This window comes from Ictidomys tridecemlineatus, chromosome 1 (assembly GCF_052094955.1).
Source record: "Ictidomys tridecemlineatus isolate mIctTri1 chromosome 1, mIctTri1.hap1, whole genome shotgun sequence".
Lineage (NCBI taxonomy): Eukaryota > Metazoa > Chordata > Mammalia > Rodentia > Sciuridae > Ictidomys > Ictidomys tridecemlineatus.
In genome coordinates this window covers 54,205,429-54,219,255 of record NC_135477.1, presented here as the reverse complement: position 1 = coordinate 54,219,255, position 13,827 = coordinate 54,205,429, and the positions used below count along the sequence as shown (strand labels likewise).

The window sequence follows — 13,827 nt, the reverse complement described above, 5'->3', positions numbered from 1 at the left end:
GGGTGTTTGTTATTTTGGAGAGTACATTGTTTTGCTTTTTTATTTTTATTTTTTAAGAGAAAGAGAGAGAGAATTTTAATATTTTTTTATTTTTATTTTTTAGTTATCAGCGGACACAACATCTTTGTTCGTATATGGTGCTGAGGATTGAACGCATGCCAGGCGAACGCGCTATCGCTTGAGCCACATCCCCAGCCCTGTTTTGCTTTTTTAAATGCAATTTGGTCTTTGGAATATATCATGCTCATAACTAATAAATGCTACATATCAAAATAAAGAAGCATTATTACATATTTTGACTGCCAAGATTCTATGTTTTCACAATAAAAAGTGTTATTTTCAAAGGATGTCTTTGAGGGCCCAGAATAAAGGACAGAAAAGATAGATCGCTTTATACTTAGGATTTTAATACTTCCTTGGCTGACAGGGAAAGATTTTTCAATACAAAGAAAAGGCATTATGAGTACAGGAGCATCAGTCTGATGAGGCCATATAAGGGATATATTACCAGCAATATTCCAACCTAATTTGTCAGAATTATATAGCTCTTTTTTAAAAGCCACATTAATAAAAAGTAAGCACTTCCACCAAGATACATTGATATTGTTTGTTGTTATTCTAAACAAGAGGGGAAAAAAAGGGATGATGCAGTATTAGCAGTGGTAGGCATTAGTGTATTCCAGTTTAATTTCCACCCCAAATCCAGACCATTAAATACAATTTGGAAAGGCTCAGCTCTTAGAGTATCAGAGGATGTGCAGCCCATATGTAATGAAGAAGCACTCCTGTAAATCGGTGGATGAGCATTATGCATTCTGATGAACTAAGCATAGAGGCTGAAATTATAACTAATGAAAAAAGCTCTGCCTCCTTACCTGGCATCTCACATCAAAATTGGTAAGCTATCATCTCAAGGGCCCAGTCTCCAAATTTAATTTGTTTAACAAATATTTATTAAGTGTATACTTTGTAGATGTTAGTTATAGGAAAAAATTATTCCAGTGACTCCCCAGTTAATTCAGTGGTCTCTATCTATATGGATAGCTTCAAAAATAGCAGTAAATTCAACATGTAATTACAATAACAGTTCCAGTTTTAAAATAGCATGATTTAATGTTATTTTTTCAGCTAATAAAGAACGTATCTGAAATCATAAATAACAAAAAAATGCTACCAGACATTTGAACACCTTTTATTTTACCCTTGTCCACAACTAAACTTTACACGATGAAAATCCACCTCAAAATAACAACCTTTGAGCATGGCAAAATGCTGAACTATAACAGAAAAAAAATTGCACAGTATAGTTCACTTAGTGAGAAACATCACATATACTTCATAATGGTACTCAATGGTTAGGGAAAATAAATATTGTGTGATTTATAAAGATTAATCAGATAATTTAACTCATTAAAAAAGGTGTCTTCTTTTCTCCCCTAGTTTTAGAGTATATAGTTTCCAATGTTATAAATTCTTCTCTTAAGGGAAATAAACACAATTCAGAGGGCAAGGAGAGAAAATGAAACCTAACATCTGCTGTTAATTACTTACACACAAACACACAAAAACATACATACATATAAATATACATACATTACATATAAATATGTATATTAAGCATAAAATATGCATAATATGTAATAGAAATATCTATGTAATATAATATGTTAATTATATATAAAATGTACTAAAATTTTAGTCATTGTATATAAAAAATTATTTATTCTATATGATATATTAATAATTATGTGTTACATATATTAATCATATAAAATATATGTAAATGTATAAAAATAATTTTATATAAAATACATTACATACATAAATTATATGTAAAATACATAGTATAATATTTTAATATATTATATACTTATACATACAAATGTGTGTGTGTGTGTGTGTGTGTGTGTGTGTGTGTCCATTGTTTGGAACCAGATCTTTAAAAACCTGAGAAAGCACATATTGCCTCCATTTCTATAAAGAATGGATTTTTTAATTTATTCTTTTTAGTTACACATGACAGTAAAATATATTTTGACATACCTACATACATGGAGCATAACTTCTCATTCCTGTGGTTGTACATGATATCGAGTTACACTGGTCGTGTTTTCATATATGAACACAGGAAAATTATGTCTGATTCATTCTATTGTCTCTCCCATTGCCATCTACTCTCGCTTCCTTCCTACCCCGTCCAATCTGTATAACCTCTAATCCTCCTTCCCTGCAGTCTATTGTGAGTCAGTATCCACATATCAAAGACATCATTCAGCCTGTAGTTTTTTTGGATTGGCTTATTTCACTTAGCATGATGGCCTCCAATTCCATCCATTTGCTGGCAAATGCCACAATTTCATTTGGCTTTATGGTTGAGTAATATTCCATTATGCATATGTATCACATTTTCTTTATCCATTCATCTATCCATTCACCTATGTTGGTTTCATAGCTTAACTAAGGTGAATTGATCTTTTATGAACATTGATGGGACCACATCACTATAGAATTCTGATTTTAAGTCTTTGGGGTAAATACTGATGAGTGGGATAACTGGATCAAATGGTGATTCCTTTCCAAGTTTTCTGTGGAATCTCCATACTGCTTTCCACAGTGCTTGCACCAATTTGCAGTCCCACCAGCAATGTAGGAGTGTGTCTTTTTGCCAACATTTATTGTTCCTTGTATTCTTGATATTTTTATTGGAGTGAGAAGAAATTTCAGTGTAGTTTTAATTTGCATTTCTCTAATTGCTATTGATGTCGAACATTTTCTTCATATATTTGTTGATCATTCTTATTTATTTTCTGTGAAGTGTCTGTTCAATTCCTTTGCACATTTATTAATTGGGCTATTTGTGGTTTTTTGGTTTTGTTTTTGTTTTTGGTGTTAAGTTTTTTGAGATCTTCATATATCCTGGAGATTAATGCTCCATCTGAGATGCAGGTGGCAACGATTTTCTCTCATTCTGTAGGCTCTTTCTTCAGGTACTTGATTGTTTCCTTTTCTGTGAGGAAGCTTTTTAGTTTGATTTCATCCCATTTATTGATTCTTGATTTTACTGCTTGTGCTTTAGGAATCTTGTTGAGGACGTTGGTTCCTAGGCTGACATGATGGAGAATTGGGCCTACTTTTTCTTCTGTTAGGCACAGGGTCTCTGTTCTAAAGCCTAGGTCCTTGATCCTCTTTGAGTTCAGTTTTGTGCAGGGTGAGAGAGAGGTTTAGTTTCACTTTGGTGCATATGCATTTCCAGTTTTCCCAGTACCATTTATTGAAGAGCCTATCTTTTCTCCAATGTATGTTTATGGTGACTTTCTCTAGTATGAGATAACTATATTTATGTGGGTTTATCTTTGTGTCTTCTGTTCTGTACCAGTGGTCTTCATGTCTGTTTTGGTGCCAATAACATGCCCTTGTTACTATAGCTCTGCAGTATTTTAAGGTCTAGTATTGTGATGCCTTCTATTTGACTTTTGTTGATGAGGATTGCTTTGGCTATTCTGGGACACTATTTTTTGTGAATGAATTTCATGATTGCTTTTTCTATTTCTATGAAGAATATCATTGTAACCTTAATAGAAACCACATTAAATCTGTATAACACTTTTGATAGTGTGGCCCTTTCAACAATATTAATTCTATCAAAGAACATGGGAGATCTTTCCATCTTCTAAGGTCTTCTTGAATTTCTTTCTTTAGTGTCCTGTAGTTTTCATAGTTCTGTAGTTTTCAATAAAATAAAAAAATATTTTATTTTATTTAATGTAACATTGAATGGGATAGTTTTCCTAATTTCTCTTTCACTTGATTCATCATTGGTGTGTAAGACCCCAATCGATTTATGGGTGTTAATCTTATATCCTGCTATTTTGCTGAATTCATTTAAGAGTTCTGAAAATTTTCTATTGTAGTTTTTTGGGTCTTGTGAATATAGAAACATGACATCAGCAAATAGGAATAGTTTGAGTTCTTCTTTTCCTATTTGTATTCCTTTAATTTCTTTCTCATGTCTCATTGCTCTGGCTAGAATAAAAGTGGTGAAAGAGGGCATCCCTGTCTTGTTCCAGTTTTTAGAGGAAATGCTTTCAATATTTCTCCATTCAGAATGATGTTGGCCTTGGGTTTAGCATATATACCTTTTACAATGTTGAGGTGCATTCGTATTATTCCTAGTTTTTCTAGTGTTTTGAATATGAACAGATGTTGTATTTTGTAAAATGTTTCTTCTGCTTCCATTAAGATAATCATGTGACTCTTTAAGTCTATTTTTGTGATGAAGTACATTTATAGATTTCCATGTATTGAAAAAAAAAACTTGCATCTCTGAGATGAACCCCACTAGATTCTGAGGCACTATCTTTTTAATATGTTTTTGTATGTGATTTGCTAGTATTTTATTAAGAATTTTTTCATCAATGTTCTTCAGGGATATTAGTCTGAAATATTCTTTCCTTGATGTGTCTTTATCTTGTTTTGGCATCAGGCTCATACTAGCTTCATAGAATGAGTTTGGAAGGGTTGTCTCTTTTTCTATTTCATGAAATAATTTGAGCAATATTGGAATTATTTTTTTTTGAAGGTCTTATAGAACTTGGATGAGATTCCATCTGGTCCTTGGCTTTCCTTAATTGGTAGGCTTTTGATGGTATCTTTTATTTCATTGCTTGAAATTGATCTGTTTAAATGTTCTATGTCTTCCCGATTCTATTTAAGTCATATGTCCCTAGAACTTTGTTGATATCATCAAGATTTTCTATTAGAGTATAAATTTTCAAAATAGGTTTGGATTATTGCCTGTATTTCAGTAATAATAGTTCCATTTCCATCACAAATTACTTTGAGTAATTTGAGTTTTCTCTTTCTCTTTGTTCACTTGTCTAAGGATTTATCAATTTTATTGATTTTTTTCACAGATTTTTGTTTTGTCAATTTTTTGGATTATTTTTGTTTAAGTTTCATTGATTGCAGTTCTGATTTCAATTGTTTTATGTCTTCTAACTGCTTTTGGTGTTGATTTGTTCTTTTTTTAGGGCTTTGAGATATAATTTTAGGTTATTTATTTGTTGGCTTTCTATTCTTTTAATGAATGAGCTCAATGCAATGAACTTTCCTCTTAACATGGCCTTCATAGTGTCTCAGAGATTTTGCTATGTTGTATCACTATTCTCATTAACCTGTAAGCATTTTTTATTATTTCATTCTGGATTCTTCTGGTATTCCTTCAATCATTCAATAGCATATCATTTAGTCTCCAGGTGTTAGGGTAGCTTTTATTTTTTATATTACCATTGATTTCTACTTTCATTCCATTATGATCTTATAGGATGCAAGGTATTATCTCTATTTTTTTGTATTTGTTAAGAGTTGCTTTATGGCCTGAGATATGGTCTATTTTAGAGAAAGATCCATGTACCACTGAAAAGAAAGTATATTCACTCATTGATGAATAAAGTATTCTATACATGTCTGTTAAGTCTAAATTACTAATTGTATTTTTTAGTTCTATAGCTTCTTTATTTAATTTTTGTTTGGAGGATCTATCTAGTGGTAAAAGAGGTGTTTTAAAGTCACCCAATATTATTGTGTTGTGGTCTATTTGCTTCTTGAAATTGAGAAAGGCTTATTTGATATACGCAGATGGTCCATTGTTTGGGACATAAATATTTATGATTGTTATGTCTTGTTGATGTATAATTTCCTTAAGCAGTACAAAATGTCCTTCTTTGTCCCTTCTGATTAACTTTGGCTTAATGTCTACTGTATTTGATATCAGGATGGAAACCCCAGCTTGTTTTTAAGATAGGATATGTTTTGTTTTTCTCATCCTTTTACCTTCAGTCTGTGGATGTCTTTGCCTATGAGGTGAGCCTCTTGGAGACACCATATTGTTGGGTCCTGTCTTATTCTTTCCCCCACTTTCTCATGCTTAATTTAGAGGAAAAAAAACAATGGTGGTAAATCTCTAGAACATAGTCAATTTCCCTTGAAAATGTGACATTTGATTTCCAAACACCTGCTGGAAGTGTACATGGTTCCCAATTATACTAAGTAGGTAAGAAGCTAAAATCCTTCATCTACCAACTTTCCCTAATCTATGCTCTGTCTTTGGATCAACAATAATTGCCTGAACAGCTACTATGGCTTCATCAATTTTTTTTCTGTAGCTCTTTGAGTTCTTCTATATGTAGCAATCACAGAATCTTGGCAGCTTCATTAGGAAATTCATCTTCTGTGTCAAAGCCAAGAATATTTTTGTCTAAAGCAATAGGCAAGCCCTCTTTTGTTTGATTTGCTTTAACAACTGCATCATGTGTTAGGCATCCTTGAACCCAAATGCTAATTGCCTCAAGCATTACCAGGCAATTATCACCATACTGAATCTGAAGGTTAGCCAAAGCCATCACACCAGCTTGAAGTCAGGATTATTTACATCCAAATTGACCAATGCCTCTGCATTTTTAGTTGCATTGTCAATATTTTTTGCATTATCAGGTACCAAGTCCTTGTATCATCTTTTTCAGCATCATCTCCATACTCAAGTCTAATAGCAAATCCAATAAGCCAACCAATTGCTTCTTGTCAATCCTGAATCTTGAAGGAACAGTTAACATCTCTGAGATACTTTTCAAAGTACTCAGGATAGTCACTGCTGTGGATGTTTCTTATATTACCTGTCTTTAATCTTGTAGTGTAGTAATCATCTGATATTCAAGCCAAACAATATAGTTTCTAAATTCTGTTTCATCTTTACAGTTGAAGCTAGAAGGATTGTAGTAGTTGAGAGCCATCAGTTTGCATCAGAACATGGTCCCCACTTCTTGCTCTTGTCCCCAGGGCCTTCCCAGGAGAGGAGAAGCAAAGTGGAACAGGCAGCTCAGGAACCTGCAATGTGCTGGCAATAGAGCAGGCTGGCACCTGGGTCTTGTTTTTTAGTCCAAAATGCAAGTCTATGTCTTAGTTCGATTAATTTAGGCCATTTACATTCAGTGCTATTATTGAGATATGATTTTTATTCTATATCATTTTGATTTATTTCTTGTTTTTAATATGAATTAGTTTGTCAATTGATTCACTGTTCTTTTATTATAGTTTCTCCTTTGCTGGTTTTCACTTTTACTTTTCATTTCTTCTTCATGAAATATCTTATTGGGTATGGTTTATAGTAAAGGCTTTCTAGTGAATTGTTTTAACTTATTTTATTATGGAAAGTTTTATTTCATCATCAATTCTGAAGCTTAATTTTGCTGGGTATAGTATTCTTGGCTGGCATCCATTTTCTTTCACAGCTTGGCATATATTATTCTAAGACCTCTAAGCTTTGAGGGCCTGGATTGAAAGATCAGCTGAGATCCAAACTGGTTTCCCTCTCAATGTTACCTATTGTTTTTCTCTGGTAGCCTTTAAAAGTCTATCTAAAACATGGATTCTCAAATGTGGACTTCAGATCAACAGCACATGAAAATTTAGAAATCTAAGTAATTAAGCCCTAATCTAGGTATACTGCCTCAGAATCTCTAAGGGTGAGTCCCAGAAAACTTTTTCTTCAGATAGAAGACTTCAATGTGTGAAGAAAGTTGAAAATCACTGCTACAAAAAATATGAAATGGCTCTATAAAATATTCAGATTTCTGGTGATACATCTTAAACACTAAACTTCAATTATTAATTAGTTACAGTTCCATAATTGATACAATGTTTCAAATTTGAAAAATATTAAGGGCTACCCAAGCTCATAGCTATTATACTTTGGTACATAGTGATGTGTGTTTGTAGTCTATAAATGAATGTGGCATATTTTATGTAAACACTACTCCCAATAAAAAGTCCATATAATGAAAAATTATTTAAAAATTCATTTATACATTATATTTCTCAAATGGAAAATGACAAATTCCTAATCACTTGCCATGACTACATAACTTATCATCAGAACAAGTTCATAGTAAACTGTGGCTTTGTCAAAAAGGTCTGGGGTCTCCTGAAAAACCGTCTATTCAGTGTTCCAGGTTTTACAGTAAAGACTGTCAAAATGACAGAATTAAATTAAAATTAAAATGTTTTCACCAGTATATTAAACTATAATAAATCCGTCATTCCCAGATCAAGATAATTCATTTGTAAACCATTCAAAATTTACTTATAACAAACTAATCATGGATAATATTAAATATAAAGTGGTATTTTCTTTACATGATTCCACAAGTAAGATAAATTGATTTGACAATAGGCTTCAAAATACTGTTATTATGATGCATGATAACCCACAAGACAAAGATTATCATCAATAATCTTGGCATTAGTGGCTAAATATCTACAAGGTCTGAGTAGTCTGAATAGGCCTTTTATACAGGAGACTTGAGCAAATCATTTATTAAGTTAAGCTGGTGAATCTCTAATCAATGACCAGAGCTCCGCTGGAATGGCAGTGACTCATAGGACACAAGTTAAGTTATGAGAAACAGAAGAAAACATCAATTGTTACTTTTGTCTGTATGTTTCACCAAATAAAACAGAAATTAATATAACTAATTTTATTTTATACATATTTAACATGTTTTTCACTAGGCATTATGTAATATGTAAGGAAATTATAACAACATCTTAAAGTCCTATGACACTAATAGGGCATTTTCCTAACGACAACAAATAAAATTAAAATACTGATTTCATCTACCTAAGAGTGACTGTCAATTGTTTAAAAAAATATTTGTTAAAATTTAGAATGACCTCCCCAATATCTTATGATTTTCTTTAATGAGTCACTAGTAATCGATGTTCTTTGCAAATATTTTTAATGCCCCTATAGTATGCTATGGAATAAATTTATAATTCCTCAAACTTACATCTACAAATGTTAATTTTTTAATTGCTTTATGGTAAAACTTTTCTCCAGATTATGACAGTAATCCCACTTCTAATAGATTTAAGGAAATAATGCCTAAATATAATAGAATAGAATCTAGAGTGAAGTTGTATCATAAACACATGTAGCTTACACAACTTTAATTATATATGCTGAAAAGAAAGCAATATAACCAAAGATTCTGTCCACCAATATCTATGAACTGAATAGAGTGTGAAATGGGGACTATTAATCCACAATGCCCATATGTCCCAGCATATGAGCAACTAGCCTTGTTATGGGTGAGTATGGTATTTAAAGATGCATATTTCTTATGCTGAACTAGAGAAACTGGATGACTTGCTGAGACATGGTATATTGATCCCCATACTCCTTCTTTAGGAGTAATTTTAACTATACTTGGTTTACCCCTTTCTGTTAATTCAGAGACCTAACCTCTGAATAAAATACCCCTTTTCTATAAATTCATCACATCAAGCAATTGCCTTTCACTACTTTAAAAGAAAACTGTCTTTCAGAGTGAAGACTATTTCAAAAATAAAAGAGAGAGAGTAGAAACACTAATTTTATTATGCATATTTCATGAGAGTTTTCATGACAAGTTAAACTAATGAAGAACTTCTGATATGATTATAGAATGCTATTTGGCAACCAAAACAGACAAAATCATTTGTAAGAATGCAAGAATTGTAATTATTACCCAGGTTCCATTTCAAAGAAAACCTTCATACTAGCAATTTGTTCAGCATATCCTAACCACAAGACAAATTTATGTTAACTAAACTTTACTCTCAAAGGATAGTTGAGTGAAAAATTGCAAGTCAAACCTCTCTGCCAGATCCATACACACTGGGGTAAATTCATCTCTGTCAAAAATGGTTAACAATGAAACACTTTGACCTTTGCTAGATGAATCAATGAGACAGGATTCTAAAAAGCCAGATAATTGTGGCCAAGTAAATTGGGAAGTCATGCATTGTTTGGGGGGTTTCTGATTTTGCTTTATATTTTTTTCTTCTATTAGGGAGCAAAAGCCTCTTCTACTAGAATTCTCCACTGGATTTGGTACAACTATAGCATACATTTCCTACCTGATAATTCAAATCAGCAAATACTCAAATATTAATTTATTTCTTTACTTCTCATGAGTTAATGAATAATTATTTTCCTCCTCTATTTTGGTATGTTTTGTATATTTGTGTTTAGATTTTAACTCATTATAAATATATGTTAGATTTACTTTGAGTGATAAATATATGATAAAATCTACATGTTTAATGCTAATGAAAACAATAATTCAGTACATAAATAACACAAGGGGTTCAAAAGCTAGTGCTTACCTGAGGAGAGAGACCAGATTTGTACCCCACCAATCATATTCACTTATATAATAAAATGAACATCATTATACTAGGATTCAATCTCCATCCACATCCTAAAGCAGAAGAATGTAATATCCATTTCTTCCAGGAAAAGACCATCCCCACTGTTAGGGTCTATAAACAAGTCAAGATGGCGCCTGGCATTTTGCCAGAGGGAGTGGTTTGTGAAGTAATGCCATCGAGCCATTAAATGTGGAGATTCCTTATTGGTTGATTGCTGTATCCAGTTTATGTTAATAATGATAAGCTGTGTGGATGTATATATACTCCTCCAATCCTACAATAAACGGCTCCCACTCCTGCTGTATCAATGTACACAAGTTACTTGTCACCCCCCACCCCCCCACACACACACCCACACTCTCACCCCCCCATTTTGCTGCACCCGTCTGTGGCACCCCACAGTCCGGGATGTGGTCTGATCTTCTGCAATGTTGACAAAACAATCAGAGTTCACATCATTCCCAAACATTCAAGTTATAACTGAGACTATAGCTAAAAATAACACTGTATAAAGAGTATTGAGAATCCTGACCTGGATCAGCCATTACCAAGCTCAACCCAGTTCTTTTTCAAACTCTTCTCAGAATCTAAGCACATCTTTGCACATTATATCTCTAACATAAACACTTTATCTAACCTATGACTTTTAGTTATCATTCCAACTCATTGGGGAGCAACTTGAGACTGTGGTCAAAACTATAATTCTATATCTATATGCATAGATATATAGGTATATCAAAAAGAGCTTAGTTTGAGTCATTCACATTGCTACTTTTCTTTATGGCTTCAGCCTAGCAAATGCCATTAATCATTGCTCAAACTCAAAACTTAAGAGTATTCTTTTTACTTCTCCTCTTGCTTACCCCATTTCTAATTAATCTTCAAATCTTCTAAAATCCAATTTAATCTTATAATGGTTTACTTTATATGCCAACTTGACTGGTTACAAGGTTCCCAGATATTTGGTCAAACATTATTCTTGGTGTCTGTGAAGGCATTTTTGGATGAGAATAAACATTTAAATTGGTAGACTAAGTAAAGCAGTTTGCTTCTCTAATGTAAATTGACTTTATCCAATCAATCAATGGCTTGACTAGAAGAAAAAGGCTGACTCTTCCCTGAATAAGAAAGTATTCTTCTTGCCTAATGACCTTGAACTGGAACACTGACCTTTTCCTGCCTCAAATTTAAACTGAAACTCTAGTATTTTGGGGTCCTGAGTTTGCCAGTCTTTGGACTAAAACTACACCACAGACTTTCCTGGTCTCCATACCCTCAGACTCAGACTGGACTAAATCCATTAGCTTTCCTGCATCTCCAGCTCACTAGCTTCCATGATCACATTCATATTTAGACTTATAAATACAACAAGATTTATTTTAAAGGAATTATCTCCTTAACACATTCTTATTGGCTCTGTTTCTCTGAAGAACCATGACTAATGCAAACTTCCTAAATATTTCTCTACTCAAAGAGCTTTTCAATCACTTTGCAACAGTCAGTGCAGGTAAAGGTCAGCTCTCACTATGGATACTGAAAAAAGCCTTCTAAGTTGTTTCTCAGCAACAACTCTGATGCCATTCTAATCCTACATGTATACTTTGTAGACTTCTTAATAGTGAGGGCCCTGAGATAAAGGCACAAAAGAGAAAGTTAACCAAGGTGTTTCTATTAACCTACAATACAATGATCTTACTAAGGTTTATTTCTATCTATAATACATCAATCAGGCTTCTAGGTTTACATACATATCTCATTGTATAGATTATCTTTAAATAACTGGTAGAAAAGGAAACAGGTTTTTAAATTTATGTAGTATTCTCCTTTCAAAATATAGAAAGTACGCTCATAAGTGCTTAATATTTATGTAGAATGAGAAAAGGTGATGATTCAGAAAAGACATAATTTTCCTAACATAAAACCCTTTATAAAAAGCCCCATTCTATTCTTACTTCTAAAAGTTATTCATTTCATTGATACTTACTCCAATTGGAAAATAATAATTCTAAAATGAATGGATCTGATTTTGTTAGAATTACCATAAAAGACTTTTCCTCAGGTTAAAACTTATAGCCTAGCTGCAATTTTCTCCACTACAAGCACTTCTGGGCTGCAGTTTACACAGCTACATTTTACAGCAGCCTTGGCTGGAACAGTTTCCTCTTTTTTCTTTAACAGCTTTCCTCCTTGCCAACATTTTTAAATGACCAAAGACTTAAATTCTCTAATTTCTTCATCAGTATAACTTGGCAAGGGTTGGGTATTAGGTCAGTAGAAATCAATATTCTGTATACAAAACTTTCTCCAGAAGATGTCAAACAACAACAACAACAAAAATAGGTGTCCTGAGACTAAAGTTTTGTTTTGTTTTCTTTTTTTTTTTGTTATTTCTATTTTTGTTATTGAGAAAAAATATTAATGTCTCAATAATTTTTAATGTAAAGAATAAAAATGAATACAACTGGTCTTTTATTGGTGAAGTAACTACATCTAGAAGGTTTTTTCCCTCCCCTTTCTCTTTCTTACATAGAAAACTTAGAGATAATACAAGTTAAAACTGGGATGATCATGAAAAAAAGTATAAATTAAAAGTGTACATTAATTTAAAATATAAGGGAGGAAAAAAAGAAGTGTGAAAATTCGACTGCTCACTCATTTAAACCCTTTGATAAAAAAGCACACAGCTACATTTTACAGTAGCCTTCTTTGGATGGTCACCCCTGTGAAAGAAGGGAATATGACATTTCATATTAATCTCTACACAACACTTGCCCCCATGGACTGAGCTTCTAATAGTACTTTAAAATAAAAAATTTTCTTATTTTTTCAATGGAACCATATTCATTAAATAAGAAACTAACAAGATACATTAGCCTTCCTATTTCCTTGGAACATTAACCATTTCATTTCAAATGTTGCCATTTTGCTTGCTAAATTTACTTCTCAACCAATTTAAGTTTAAAAGACTAAAATCTAGAAATGACATTTTAAGTTAAAAAAATCTCAAATCCAATTAATGACTATTTTTCCAGTCATCTACTTTTAAATGACCCCCAAACTCTGACACTATAGCCTATTAACCATATACACACAAAAAAGTTCTCAATTAAATTAAATACAATTTGCAATTAAACATCAAAAGTAAAGTCAAATAGGATTACCCCACATGTTTACTAGAGAAGTTTTGAAATGTATACAAAAATGAGATATGAATCTTTAGTACAGTAGAGATAAGGACCTTTAAAAATTGGTTTTATAATAAAAATAATGCTCAGAATTTAGTGATTATTAAATTTTACCACTTTGGTAAGTTCCCATGCTTCCTTGCCACTCCTATGAAAACATAATCAAAAGGAAGGTACTATACAGAATCTTTCAACATTATAAGAATAGAAAACTTCTGGTGACCCAGAGCCATTCAAACATTTAGCAACCATTCACTATTCACTATCTATAGCTAATGCAGGATCTGCCTTTCAAAATTAGGCCAGCTAAAGAACCACATTTAAAAGGTGGTTCTTACTTAGTATTGTTTATTCTGAAAAATGAATATTGACCATAAAACTCAGCCAGGATTCA

At 32.4% G+C, this 13,827-nt stretch overlaps 1 protein-coding gene and 1 pseudogene across 1 annotated transcript in view; both read right to left on the bottom strand.

Moving 5' to 3' along the window:
- The window catches only part of Ctnna3 (catenin alpha 3), a 1,639,810-nt gene that overhangs the window by 1,122,967 nt on the left and 503,016 nt on the right, over nt 1-13,827 (bottom strand). The window lies entirely within an intron of this gene.
- Nucleotides 6,071-6,806, bottom strand: LOC101957698 (RNA transcription, translation and transport factor protein pseudogene; annotated as a pseudogene).